We start from the raw sequence: 15,635 nt of genomic DNA on the forward strand, positions 1-15,635 counted from the left end.
TCTAGGGGGCCCCAGCGTAAAAAGCATACACCGGTTCCCCTTGAAGTGTTTTCCCGTATTTAAACTGTTGTAAATGACTTTTCACTAATCTGTGAAACGTGTCAATCATATCAAATCATTTTGAGCCTCAAACAACACAATAGCACCAGTCATGTTTATTTATTCAGCTAAAAAGTCTTATCGATATTAAAAGTGTCTTTTTATAAAGAGATCTTCCAAGAAGGCAGGTAAATACAGATGGTTTAAGTGGCCAAAAAGCACTGGGTTGATTATCATGTAGGAACAATATTTATTTTTTATTGAACCTTATTTTGTACAGGTAGTTCCTTTGAGACTCAATGTCTCATTTACTGTGCTTTGACTGTTCTTCCTGTCCTACGCAAGGCCACCTGGGTTGGCTGGAAGACTGTTTACTTAGCTCGGCAGGGCGAAGGACACTGTCTCAGCTGAACTCTGGACACACACACACACACACACAGACGCATATATACACATGCAGATATACACTCATCCCCCCCTCCAAACGCCTTCGACGCTTATTCCCTTCCGATGCTGACGGTGGATCAAGGAGACCAGCGCATGTGCTGCAGGCCCAGATGCACTGTCTACACTGGCTGTCTCTCACCCTTTACCCATCCCTGTTGCTTGTCATGTGTTTCTTTGGTGTATTAAGAGTTTTTTCATGTGCTTCGTGCAGAGGTGTTTTTTTTTTCTGTTCTCAAACTGATCTCCCTGTTGGAGCTCAGTCTGGGGGGAGTTATTTTTTTCTCCTTATCCTTCCTCATGTGGTGCATTTTCCATTGTTATACCTCTCTGACCCGTCTTCCCCATGTGATGTTTTGTGTAATGTATGTATGGTCGGAGGGTAAGATGGCGCCGCCATTGCGGGCAATTGGTCGGCAGCCTTAACATGAAATTTCCCACTCGTGGGACTAATAAAGGTATCTTATCTCTTACTATAACGCAGAGCCATAAAGATACTTGCAAAACAGGTCATTATTTTATATATATCCTATTATCTAAACCCTGTTCACTACAATCTATTTACTAATATAAGCAAAGATTTACACATGAAAAACACACAGAAACATCAGATATCACTTTTTTGGCTCAACACCTTCCGTCTCCTTTCAGCTTTACATTTATTAGCTCTACAAATGCACAGCAGCCTCACTCAATCACTTGCATTTTCCTCCCTCTTTGTTGGATTAAACCTGCTACACCTGCAGGATTTGCTATTAATTTCAGTTAATGTAGGAGGATGCTTGATCCATCAAAGACTTGCATACTGTACAGCAGTTTAAAGGTCCATGTTTTCGCACAAGTTTACCACAAATCAAAGCTGAAAATATAGATTTAAAAAAGGTAATTGCTGCAAAGTAAACATTGACCCTGGGGGAGCTCAGAGAGTTTTGGGCTCCAGGACAATTACCTGTTTTCCTTGGCTGCTAACCCAGCCTGGCCTCTACAACGAATCAAGGCAAAAACTTTTAACTTATCAAAGTTTACATGTTCAGGGTCATTAGGACCAACAGGGTAATTTAGCTCCATCTCAAACAACGGAAATATCAGCAAGTAAATTTTTTTCCGTTTAGCCTCTAGGGGGCAAAAGGAGGCTTTGGAGTTTGGCTTGTAGCTCCATCTCTGTGGGTGCTGCTCTTCTCAGTGCAGTCACAGTGACTCCTCTAGTTTCACAGAATCAAACTAAAGTACACTAGATTCATCCACAGACGCATTAAAGCAGCAGGCAGCGAGTCTGCGTGGTTCAACACCCACTGCTGATACATAACAGCGGCCTCTGCGTGGGTGACAGCGTGTGGATGGAGGATTCGTTTTATTTTTTTAAATCATAGTCTACAAAACTTATGAGATTTTTATTTTTTTTAAGGTCAGCTAAAAAAAATTCACAGAAGCGGGCAGACGGGGTTAAATTAGGCTCAGATGTGATGATGCAGAGTGCGGACATGTAATCAAACTGTGAACCACAGCTCCAGAAATAATGATGATCTCATGACTTTATGCTGGTTCTCACAGGACGAAGGTTGAGAAATAGAATAAAGTTCCCTACAAAAAAGAGAGAGAGCAGAGTTAGAGGAACTGAAAACGCCTTCGACATCTCAGTGGGAGCGTTATGAAAGTCTGGAGTAGATTAAGGATCGTCATGCTGCAATTAAGACAATAATCGGTTTAAGAGTTGCTTCCTGAAAAGTACAAAGTACAAAGAGAGGCGAGTCTTCAGCTGTCAGGCTGCTCTCCTGTGTTACCGGCTCTCAGGTTGAATCGAGCTTACACCTTCTGTAGTTTAAGATTTGGCTTTAAACTTTCATTTTGATAACAGTTATGCCTCTGCTGCATGTTATTAATGTTTGTCTACTCTCTCCTGTGTGTGCTTCATGGTCTCTCTATGCTACTCCCCCCCCTCTTCCCTTTCCCTTCAATCACCAATCAGATGGCGGCCCCCCTCCCTGAACACGGCCCTGCTGGAGGTTTCTTCCTGTTAAATGTTCTTCCTTCCCACTTTCACCAAGTGCATTCTCACAGGGGACCATTTCATTGTTATGTTCTTTCTCTGCTATTGTACTGCGTTTATTTCACTACACGAAGTGAATGTTTTTTGTTAAACGCTGACAGAATTGAATCAAAGCTGTGAAATGCATTTCCCCCCGATTCAAGCATCCCCCTTCGTCAAACTCACAATGGCATTCGCTCATAAAAACAGAAGTGGTTCAGGGAAAATACCACATGGGTTAGATCACTCTCTGACACCAGCTGCTAAACGATGAGTTTCAACAGCCATGTCAGCAAATGCATACCCACAGCCAGTGGGCAAAGTCTGCTGAAGCCCCTCTGAGTGATATTTTACTGGAATTTAACAGCCTTATTATTCACAGTGATACAAACACTGAGTATGTGCATTTATTATACTTCAGGGCTGTAATTAATTGCAGTTTCAGGGTAGTTGTACTTGACAGTTGAGTATTGAGCACTGGATTTCTACTGCTCTATGGGAGCGCAAAGGAAGATGAATTTTTTTTATTTCACAGCGTTAGTTTAGTAGTGGATTTAGACATTTTGACACAGTAAATTAGGTGGCAACAAGTATTTGTGCATATTGCTGCTATTCTTATAAAGATTGGAGTCTATCTTCCATTAATCATATGTTTTCCATGGGAGCTTGTTGCGTTCCTGTGGAAAACATATGATTGTGTAATGATGGTCGATGTCAGGAGAGGCTTTTTACTCACCCACAAGCAAACAACACCTAATTATTCTGTTTGATTTACGCTCCACAACATGCCGCGAGGCTCTTATTTTAAAGCTGTGGTCACGTCAAGTTTCTCCTGCTCACAAATCAGCAAAGCCTTTTATTTTTTTCATGTTCATTCATAAGGTGTCACTTAAACCAGAAGCCAAAACGGATGAAATGGCGTAAGAATGTATTAACGGCTCTTTTACTTTGCATCTGACATTTACCGAAATAAAACGCAAACACAGGTGGGCGGTGGCTTTTCTCCCAGCCGGTTGCGACACAGGGAAAAAGCTGCCAGTCCTGTTTTAACTTCATACTGGGTGGGCAGCCTCCTGCAGGCCTGTAAAGTCACCCACTTCCACATTTCGAAACGCCCAAAGCTCTGAAGCAACCAAACCCCTCCCCTCCTGAGAGTCCACACGCTTTCTTGTTGCTTGTGAAAATCCCACCCATTATCTGCTCTAATAAAATTACAGTTGCTATATATTAAAGCAAGGGAGAGGAGAGAAGCCAGCATGTGACCTCAAACCAACAACCTTCATATCATTGATCTGCCTCCCCAACCTTTGACCTACTGGACCCAGACAGTCACCAGTTAGTTCTGCAGCCCCATCCTGATACAGCGGGCTAAAACCACCTGTCATAAAGATACCCCATTACAGTAGTGTCACACTTATCCTTGATAATAGTTGCCTAATTAATTGTCAATCATCATTTGTGCATGCCTCTGTAATGAGTGACAAAACAACAGCTAAAACATTCCTTTTAAGCTTATCTTACCTGCGTTTCACACAGACTACACAAAAACTACAGCTGGCTTAGTCAAGTGTGAAATCTGGTTTGAGCTAATAATTAATGAATGATTCAGAGGTCATCTCAGCGAGGCTGCTGTATAATCTCACATTAAGGCTTTCTGAGCCTATATGTTAACTCTTTGCATGCATTACAGTATAAATAAAAGCGACTGTGGTTTGCTTGAGGGCTAAAAATACATTTTGTTAGTGATTTGTCACAGTACACGGCTCTATGCGGAGTAGTGGGTGGGGAGGAAATGAGCAGAGAAAGGGGGATTTTGTTGGGCTGGCTTCAAATTTGTTCTCCTGGAAAAAAAAGGCAGCCTATGTGTCTATTAATAGCTGTGTGGCTCTTTAAGGCTGACTAACGGCTCCTTTCATACGACGCAGGGAGAAAAGCGGAGCGCTGCCAGCGTTTTCATCAGCGGCCTCTCTGGAGCTGCTGATGACGTGCTTCAGACGCCACTGACCGTTTTTACAGACGCACTTGAGGACTCACATGCAGTCAGAAGCAATAACACTGCATTAGTCAGTGCAGTGTGAGTGGGAAAGAGGCCACTGATTGGGCTCTACGTCGCTGACAAATGCTACAAAAACCCTGAAAAAAGCATTGGTGGTGCGCAACAACACAACTCTCATGTCATACTTATTTAGCTGTAGGTTACTAGTGGTGTAGAGAAAGTAATTATACAAAAGCAGTATGCAGTGTCTTTACTTCACAGCATTTTTTTTAGCTTGGTCCCTGCAGCTTTGGCCAGGAGCTGCTTATCTTAGGAGAGATTTGTATACTTTCTCTGCCTAAAGGCAACAATATTTATCTATTACAACATCTAAAGCTCATTTAAATTACATGTTTGCTTGCTAGTCAGGCCAATATCCTTTTATAGGCAAGTCCTGAAACTTGGTAGCCAATTTGGATTAGATTTAGGCAGTCATATGAAACTATAATGTTTAATTTCAGAGGTCACTGGGACACAAACGCATAGAGGTTTCAATCAACATATCAAGGCATGATTTGAACATGATTCTTTAACTGGTACCTTTTTCGCTCTTGGATTGGCTCTTTGGGGACAGAAGCAGTACAACTGCCATCTTTAGCTTTGTAGATTTCTTTCTTATCAGGTTTCTTCGAGTGTCACGTCTCATAACGTGCATTTATACCATCTCCGGTCAAGCTAGCTGTTCACCTTATCGTCATTTGTTATGCTAAGCTAAGCTAACTGGCTAGAGAGATAAACACAATCTTCTTCTCAAATAGTTCATGAAAAAAGCAAAAAGAAACAAACAATTTTTCCCAAAATGTCAATCTATATCTTTGAACATGAGTTAATTCTTGAAGTGTCTTCATAAGGCTTTGGATACACACACCCACAGGCCTAGAGACTGGTTAACGACTACTGGTTATAAGAGAAACACATGTATTCTGCAATTAGTCGCTACAGTTTTCTGGCTGTCACCAAGAGAAATTGATCAGAAAGAGCATACCACCAAAAATCTTCTTGTAAATGTTTTGGTTGCTAGCAGACTGCCACAGTCGACCTGACTAGCCTGCAAAAAACTCTCCATTTGCTCACTGAGCTGTAGTGAAACTTGAAAAAGCCTTTAGTCTTTATTTACGGTTTATATCGCACTTTTCACAGGGTCAGTACTGCTTACTGAATAGTTTGTGAACATTTGGACACTAATCGGTGTATTTCATGTAAGCTACATGTGGCTGTGCCAATCTGCTAGCGACCAAAGCAGATTGCGGCAGCACCTCCTTTCAACTAATTTCATGGAGGCAACAGCAAACAGTTGTGAAATATACACTTTTTCCTAGTGACCAGCGTTTAGTCGGGGCTCCCTGACCACTTGTAGGCCTGTTGACTGAGGCTTTAGCAATGTATATCACACGAACGCTTGCTAACTGCAAGGAGGATGCTAGATGGTTGCTGTCTGGTCTCTAGGCCTGAGTGACATCTCTTAAACTCCACTGGTGGCATGAACACCATTTTTCCAAAAAAAAATCCCCTCATTAGGTTTACATAACAGTGACTCACAGCTTGTCCTGCTCATTAAACCATTTAACTCTTTGTCGTCCTTGAAGAGGCTGCTCACATCGAAATGACGTTTGTCATCATAAGACAAGGATGATCACTCAGACCAACTGTATGTGGTAACGTGCTTCCCTGTAAGGAGATAAGTGAAAACGATCTGCTAAAAGTACCACCCCACAGCATAACACAGTCACAAGATACCCTCGCTGCAGGAGTCAGGCTATTTTTTTAATTTGTGGCTGTCAGTGCAGACATTTGAAACATTTTCCATTTTCACATCACCTCCTTCAAGCTCAAATTAAAGTCAAGCAAATCTAAAAATGATGTCATACGAAAAGGTCAATCAAAAAAAGGAACAAAAAGAGGAACATTTTTGGTTATGACCAGTGAATGACCAATTAAAAAAAAAAAAAAAACAGCGGCTGCACAGAATTTCATAACTGATCTGCTGATGGATCATCAAAGGGATGTAATGCACCAAAACACAATGAGCACTCACTGAAAGCTCCTTCCTCTTCAACGAAATCCTTCTACTGACATATTACTGCCATATTGTGTTACATTGTGCCACATTATGCCAAACAGTCCTTTAGAAACAATGACATAAATAGAGATGGTTGCATTGATTTTGCAGATATTTTTAGATAAAGTGTCAAAGACACATTTCCGGGAAGTTGTTTAATTTGGGCGATATCCAGAACATGTCTATCATAATAGCTGGCGCCAAGCTACAATAAGGGTTTTGATCTCTTATGACCTCATTTTAAACAAGTGATGCTGAGGTACAATTTCATATTGGAACAATGTAATTATAATAGTTATAGTGCATCCAGCATCCGTCTGGCCACTCTACCATACAGGCTTGATTGTTGGAGTGCTGCAGACATGGTTGTCCTTCTGGAAGGTTCTCCTCTCTCCGCAGAGCAACGCTGGAGCTCTGTCAGAGTGACCATCGGGTTCTTAGTCACCTCTCTGACTAAGAGCCGTCTACCTCGATGCTCAGATTGGCTGAGTGGTGCTTCCAAACTCTTCCACTGAGGCCACGGTGCTAATTGGCCACCTTCAGTGCTGCAGAAACTTTTCTCTACCCTTCCACAGATCTGTGCCTCAATACAATCCTGTCTTGGAGATCCACAGACAATCCCTTGGACTTCATGGCTCAACTTCATGTGCTCTAACATTCACTGCCAGCTATGAGACCTTGTATAGACAGACGTTTGCCTTTTTAAATAATTTCCAAACATTATAATTTATTACAGGTGGACTCTAATCAAGATGTGGAAACATCTGACCGATGGTGAGGGGAAACAGGAAGCCCCTGAGCTGACTTTTGAGTGCCATAGCAAAGGGTGTAAATACTTATGTACATGTTATATCTTGTTTTATACTTTTAATAAATTTACAAGAATGTTATGCCAACTTTTATCATACTATGGGGTATTGTGTGTAAAATTCTGAGGTGAAAAATAAATTTAATCCATTGTTGAATAAGTCTGTAACAAGTGAATACTATACTATACTTTCCTGATGCGCTGTATGTACTTCTCCAAAGTGATTACTGTGGAAAAGTACCATCTTTTATGGCAAATACACCTTTTGAGACAGTTAAAAACTTTCATTCTTTTTAACTGGTAAAATTGTACCATTTTTAATAAGGACATGATGCAAAGTGATGGTGTTAACCGTCACTCGCTGTCATCCAGCAGTCACAAGCACTAGAAGAACCCAAGGTCTTCTGTTTAGAATAATGAATAGAAGACGTCTTACATAACACTGGCATTATTCACACCCCTGAATAAAAAGAGAATTGATGGCATTTTTATGCCAACTTCAGAAGGTCAATATGGAAAAAGCTTTACAGTCAAGTCCTGTTAGTGTCATTACGCAACCGTTTTAAGAGGAAGGGAAACATTAAAAATGATTTCTAATGGGACATTGAATATGTTGTAAGTTGTTTAAAGATGTCATGAACTCAGACAGTATCCTGTTCAGGGTGGAACAACACCTTTCAGTGATAGTAGCCAGGACAGGCTACAGCTAAAAATCTACAAGCAGGTGGGCTTTGACAGAAACTATTCTTGGCTTTGAGGTAGCGACTGAAGCAATGAGGGTGCAGGATACAGGAGGGTTATTGACATATGACATGGTAGTACTTTCCTAGGGTTGCCTAGGCAACTGGAACTTGCATATCCGCTAGTGTCCAACCATCAGCTTTAAAGATAAACGCAACAAATGAATCGTTCGCTGTGTAGATGTGGCTTTAAGGGCAAAAGTATGGCATTGTGTAATAATCCCATCTTCATTCTCACCAGCTTCATCCCTGTCTTACTGATATTTTGAGAATTTTCAGACCGTGACTCGTGAGGTTCAATTATTTTATGGCACTGCTTCTGCATTTTGGTTTAGCTTTGGTTAAATTCTGTCACGTTTTGTTCCACTGACTTTATATTGACCTAATTTCAGGATCAGACGATTTTTTTTTAAAATAAAACCTTATAACTGAAGGAGGTTGTACTTTCTTTTTTCCATGACTGTATACGTATAACGCTTTAAGCCTCAACGAGTTGTGATAAACATGGTAACTTTCGCAAAAACGTAATCGGTCTGATGGTCTAGAATTCAAAATGGTTATCACAAAGATAGCTGGACGTGTTTTTCTATAAATGTGCTCACATTTTGTTTCCTGTTTCCGGTGACCAATGACTTCATTGCTCACTCATGTGGTTTGGATGGGTGGATCTTGAGAAAAGGGCAAAGAGTTCTTCCTGCACAAGATCAAGCCCAATCACACACACACACAGGCCTTATGAACTAAACATCATAATTGCCTGTCAATACTAGCTGTTTCCCCCGTCCTCCCCCATCTTCATATCTGGGACTTCAGATCTGGAATTGATCTTTTAATTCAGCTCTAAGGAAGGAAGTGAAGCTCGTTCAAAAATGTTTACTTTAACAGTTCAAACGTGGGTCTTAACCATGTGACCTGGATTATGTTTCAAACAGTAAGACAAACAATAGCTTGATGAAATCAAATTGTCCCAGTACACTGGAATTCAGTTACACTCCACTCACAAATAACGGTAGCCAGAACAGGAAGCCACCTCCTCTTCCTGTTTAGTCTAAATTCTGATTGGTCCCTGAGTTTAAGAGCATTTCCATAACAAAGCAGTCAACACCATATTCTTCAAGTTCTAAAAAAGAGAAAAATAAGCAACGGATGCGGCTGAAATAAAGACAAAACAAAAGAGGAACCAGAGATTAAACATGCCTCCTTCAGCTTCCATAAACTCCATTTTTGGACTTTTTGTGTGTGTGTTTTCAAAATAAGTGCCCTCAATAATAAGCTCATGAGAAGGAAAGCAAAGCCAAGTTCAGGGAAAGTATTGTGATAAAATCTATTCAAGTGGCTCAGTGTCTTTTGTGGTGCTTATCATGAACAGGTGACTGAGAAGTGTCTCAAGTTTAATTTTTTCCGGGATGTTACATAATTGGCCAATCTCTCTTTTTGGTATAAAGTTTCATGGTGGACCAAAATGCACAAGAAAGTCTTGAAAATACACCTCATGATATGAGGAATTCCCCCAGACAAACCCATCTTCCTGTCTGACCTAGGGGAGTTAGGCTTAATCTGCACGAGTTTTTTCAGACTGAGCAGGGAAGAAAAAGGAAATGACATCATCAGCAGACTGATGTAACCCTCATGTAAAAGATTACTAGGTGAGTAAAAAGCAGACATGGTGTCATTCCTTCTGCTCCACACGGGCCCATTAAAATGCCTTATTAGGACATCTGTGTCGGAGCGGTCAGCTGGCAGATGTTGGTTTTTGTTGTCACTTGTTTTTTTTCGGTCAGCCTATCTTTCCTAACATCCCTCACACAGCCCTGAGTCATGTGATTCCTGTGAAGGTCAGGCGACTTGGCTACTTTCTCGCCATGGGACTCTCGCCTAGTGGGATGTTCAGTAGAAGATTAAACAATAGCCCTGCAGGTTCATTTTCGGGAAATGATAAATAGACAACTAGCTTTCCTGTAAATCAGAGAAAGAAAGGGATTTATTACTCTGGCATGCCTCCATGCCAGTGTCCAGGTAAAGATGCAATTATAGCTCCGGGTTTCACATGGTAAGCTCCTGGCAAACCCTAAATCTGTGCTGTTAGTCTGGGATAAATTACAGCTTTCAGTCCCAACACAAACAACTAAGTGTTATTTATAGACCTGAGTCTCATATGTCTAGTCCAGTGATAACTCTTCTTTAAACCTCCCAGCTTCCCTTTCTGATCCCAGGTCTGTCAAGAGGTACATTTCCTGTCACCGTTTCATTCTTAATTAATAGTCAAAACCGAGGTCTACAAAGTTTACAGTCAACAGCAGCATACGTAAAAATGTATTGCTAATGCAAACATGCAAACTGGCCCTGCTGTCAAAAATGTTAAGCAGTCTCTCATGTTTGCACACAAAGGTAAACCTGATAAAACTTTGAAACAACAAACTCTCTGAATTTGTGTGTTGTTGCTAATTTATGCAGCTTTTACAGTGCACTAAAAATGCCCACGAATAAAAATATAGCAGGCCACAGCATTTAAACCACTTGCCTGAAATAGTGTAAGCCCCCAGCCTCTTTTTTTTTAAAAGGCTTGATGCTTTTTAAGATGTTTACACAGAACTTCTGGGTCTAACATTTAAAATTAGCATGTCGTGTTAGCATTTGTCTCAAAGCACTACTGTGTTTTAGGTGAGAGTGTAGTTCTACATATAGGCACAGTTCTCACAATGAAAGAGTTAACATACTGATATTTAGCAATAATGTTTACCGTTTCTAACTATCTTAGTTATGTTTGTTAGCATGCTAACATTTGCTAAATAGCACAAGTGCTACATCACAGAGTAGCATGTAGTAGAATAAGATGATTTTAGAGCTTGGATTTAATAATGAAACAGCTAGATTTAATGGTTTTGAAGCATCTGCACATCTTTATTATCAACGACTATGTGAGATATATGACTTGGTTATTGGATAAACAAGCTGCAATAAGTTAATACATTTCAATCTGGCTTTTATAGAGCTCACTCCAATGAAACAGCTCTTCTTATGGTTTCCAATCAGCTCTGCTGAGACTGGACCCCAGCGTTTGATCATTAAACTGTGCTCAATTGACTGACGTACTGGGTGTATCAGCGTTAGCTTTTGAGTGGTTCTAATCATATCTGCCTCACAATTTTTTCCTGTAGCTACTCCTAAGTTCTCTTCCACTTCCCTCGTCTACGGTGTGCCACAAGCTTCTGTTTTGGGGCCTCTACTCTCTCTGTTACATCTGCTCCTTCTTCAGCATATTTGGAGTGCTTTTAGAGACATTTTTTATCACTGCTGTGCAGATGACATTCGATTGTATATCTTTTTTAAGTCCCAAGATGTGCTTTGACTCTATTAAAAGTTATGTGGCTGATAACTATCTCCTGCTTAATAAAGAGAAAACAGAAGTCAATGTTTGTGATCCCAAATGAATTATGCCTTAATCTTGTTCTCCTTGCTACGTTTGCTAAATCTTCTTTAAGGAATTTGGGGTAAACACTATTGCTTGAGCTCTATTGTATCTTGCTCTGAAATGGAAAAACTGTTATTTGTGCCTTTATTTTGCCATTCTACATATTGTAATTTATTGTTCACCTGTCTTAACAATGTCTGCAGGTTATTCAGTACTTGGATATTATAAAAGTCCTTTTAGCCACATTGGTAGCCATCTTGGTAATGTCTTTATTTTATTTGGGCAGCTCTTTTTAATTCTTATTTAAATTTCATTGGTTAGTAGGACATGGAACAACTTGTAGAGACTGACCAGTCAAATATGATCCATACTTTGCTAGCGCTGTCCCAAAATACGATTTTAAGAAGACTTTTCCTCCTGGCTGTTATAATGCCATGTGAGTCTTTAGACATTTCTCTGATGTTATGCTACATAAAAACTATATTTTATTGCATTGTGGTATTAACCTAGCAAATACCCTGCTATTTTCACAGACTACAAACAGTAAACATCAGCTCCATAAACATCCTGCATTTCCATTAAAGCTTGCATGAGGCATATCTTAACTACAAACACACTGACTTACATAAGCTAAGTAACATCCTGAGGAAATTACCTCTCCCTTAAAACCTACAGTATGGGTGTTAGCTTCAGGCCACAAAAAAAAGAAAGAACTAAACAAAGAAAAGGGATTTGTGTGAGGTTAAATAGATTTTCAACTGGCTATACAACAAATATACAGTATTTTAGCCTCCTCAGACTATACATTTGTGATGTTTCAATCCTTGTCATATGCTGAAACACCTCATTTCTTCTCTTCCTTCTTCTTAAACCATTTCCTTTAGTTTTGGTTAAATAACAGTAAAACCTGACTGTGAAGCCAGACTGTAAAACAAAGCCCCACCAGTAACTTCTTTTGAAAAACAGAGTCACTTCCTTCTGAAACCAGAGGCCTGTTTCACTTGTCCGGGAAGGTGTGACCTGAAGCAGATAAAGGATTTTTTTTACCTCCTGATTAAATCACTCTGAGTGAAAGACCACCTCTTGTCACTTAAATGTGTCAAACCCATAAAAGTATGTAAATAACTGTTGGACTAATTGCTTCACTTTTATTGCGCCACAGAAATTCTGTGTTATTTATATTTTTCATGAGTAAAGTTAGGCCATGTTACTGATACTAATTACCTTTCCAAATATGTGATCACTGTAGTTTTGTAATAAAAAATTTATTTAATATTTGTATTTAATTTATGGTTTTGTTGTTGTTGTTGCATTGCGTTGTGACCTACATAGGTTTTAGGTTTGTATCTTTTACGTTATATGAATCTTTTATGGTTTAATTTTATACCAACCAGGACTTCTGAGAGTAGCAAAACATAAGGGGACAACTGGTCGTACTGTTTATGTATTAGCCTATCAAAGCATATGTCCGAGCTAACAGTACATTTACACAGAATATATAAATTACCATTTCTATTTCCTTTCCTTAAACTCCTTCCTATAACAATGTAAACGAATGGTGTGTGTGATGGTGTGCATGAAGAAATCTGAAATAATCACAGTCTTATCAGTGTCTACAAATTGCTGATCATGTCTTAACGTGCCAGTATTAATGTCTAGTCATGCTTGTTGCAGTCAGTTCTCACCAAATGAGCGAAGGTTAGAACCAACACCTCACCTTTCCATACCTAGCTTTAGTTTTGTTATTGTTTGCTTTTAGAAAGATATGTTTTATTGTTATTGGCTCCATGTACAGAAAGTACAAGATAATTGAAATTCAGCTTCTCTCTCACCTTAATATAAAAAGAAGACTTAAGAAAAGATAAATGATGTTTAAGGGAATATATAAAAATCAAATCTATGTACAATAGTGGCAGTAGTGCAAGTGCAGTAGCAGACATTTGCATGGACAGTAGTGGAAACGACCAACAGCAGCAGGAATGGCAGTGATGCAAATGGTTGCAGTAAAGTGCCAAAGACAGTCGGCAGCGTTAAAAGATTTGAATGTGTTGATTCCTTTTTGAGTCCATTATGTAGTAGCGTGCTTGCTATAACCCTCCACTTCACAGGCACATCATTTAGAGCAGCTATTCTAACATCAAGGAACACAAGTTGTTGTTTTTCTCCGTGCCATGACCCAGCCCATTCTCAAAACAACTCAAGAATGACAAAGTTATGTAAGGCGTCTCTGATGCAATTACAAAACATCACTGTGCCTTACTTGATCGCACTCGTCAAACGGGACACTTGTCATACCATACATGGACAAAAAATCTACCCCTATCATGTTGTCTATTGTAGCAGATGTTTCGCAACACAACAGACGACCCATAAATCTATAGTTACCATTCCTGTTTTCATAACTCCACGCCTCAACCAACTTCCCCTTACAGGTGAACTTGTTTATCACTGAACACAGTTTACCAATGCGTGTGGCGCTCGAGTAAGAAAGCGGGCAGAAAAAGGCACTGCTGTCACACTGACATGATGCTCGCATTTGGATAAAATGGATTTCGAAGGTTTTTTGGAAGCATATGATGCGATTCCTGGTCAAGGACTTAGCAACGAGTTGCAAACGACAAATGTGATACAAAGTAACAGATACAAGGTACAATATATTTCCTTAAATGTAAGTATAACGTAAATACAGAAGCTCTAAGTTAAATGTATTAATGGCATTGACATTTTGTCTTATATAGACTTTTGAAACAACCAAATAAATAAATAAACAAATAATTTGGTAGGCTAATTAAAATTCTCTGCAACCATATTTTGAATTACTCCCCCAGTAAAAAGACGTCAGTGGTACCTTCTGTGCTCTATGCTTGTTTTCATGTTCTGAGTCTACTATTGATCGCTTTAGTGAAGTATTTTTAAAAAGACTTAGAGTCTACCACCATAATAACGGCTCTGTGGGCCTTCATAGGAGTATTAGCATGTCAAACATCAGCATTAAAGGTGTCCACCGGGAGCTTCTTGTAATGGGTTTTCATGCCTGAGCAGTTCTTATATTTGTAATTTGCAGGTGGCCCAGTGATTTTGTGCATATCCTCCGCATGAACTTGAAGGTATTAAATAAAAATCTGTCCTCAGTAAATTTCATAGAAATCTATTCAGCAGCTTTATGGAATTCTTAAAGCAAAACTTGAAACACTGAGTCACTGAGCATCATTTTTCATATCTCTGGGTCACGTCAGCACGTTATTCTGTTTCTTGTACCTGGAGGGTTTCAGCCTTGACGCCAGACTAACAGGTAGGTTACTTCAGGCCAATGTGATGCTCGGCATCTGACAAGGATCGTTTTAAGGTAAAAGTTCACAGCATTCTTTTTAGCGTTCTTTTTATAGTGCTTGCTGCGGTAGAGGCTGGAGGAACCGCTATCGCTTCAATGGGACTCACAGATAGCAAACTGGAATGCAGCCTTCATTGTTGAGCGCTGCAGATAGGCATCAATAAATGGCATTTGATTTAGAGCACTTGGAAAAAGGAGAACTGGCCATAACACAGCTCTACCATGAATGGATTCAAGTTTACAGTGTAATTTTACTTCCTTAAAAGTTTTCTGCTTACTGAGTTTCCAACTACAGAGATGGTCCATCTATCGTTTTTATGAGGCTGCATGACAACCAGGACAGAGGTTACAAAAAATCCTGTAAATAAGAGGGCAACTCTCATAACAATTTGTTCCCAGTGACCACAGAAACCTGTTCTTTGGAACAAAGCCTAATTTCAAGTTTCAGGTTCACTGGAACTGGAATGGCCTTCAGGTCTGGGTCACTCATTATCCATTTCTATAGCTTCCACACCTTGGCTCAGGCGATTAGAGGATCATCAGGGGGTCCTTTTGTCCCTCTGTGGGGGGTTACTCCCACTAGGTTTATATCTGGGACTCTCCACCATTTGACCTTAGAACTGAAGAAGCTTCTCGGATGAGAGGTGAAACGTCTTCAAGCAACTTAAAGAAGTCCAGACGCTTTTCTTTGCAAGCTCCTTTGACTGTCTTATTGGAAGTGCAAATTCCTGAATCCTGTCT

Source organism: Maylandia zebra, linkage group LG3, assembly GCF_041146795.1.
Source record: "Maylandia zebra isolate NMK-2024a linkage group LG3, Mzebra_GT3a, whole genome shotgun sequence".
Classification (NCBI taxonomy): domain Eukaryota; kingdom Metazoa; phylum Chordata; class Actinopteri; order Cichliformes; family Cichlidae; genus Maylandia; species Maylandia zebra.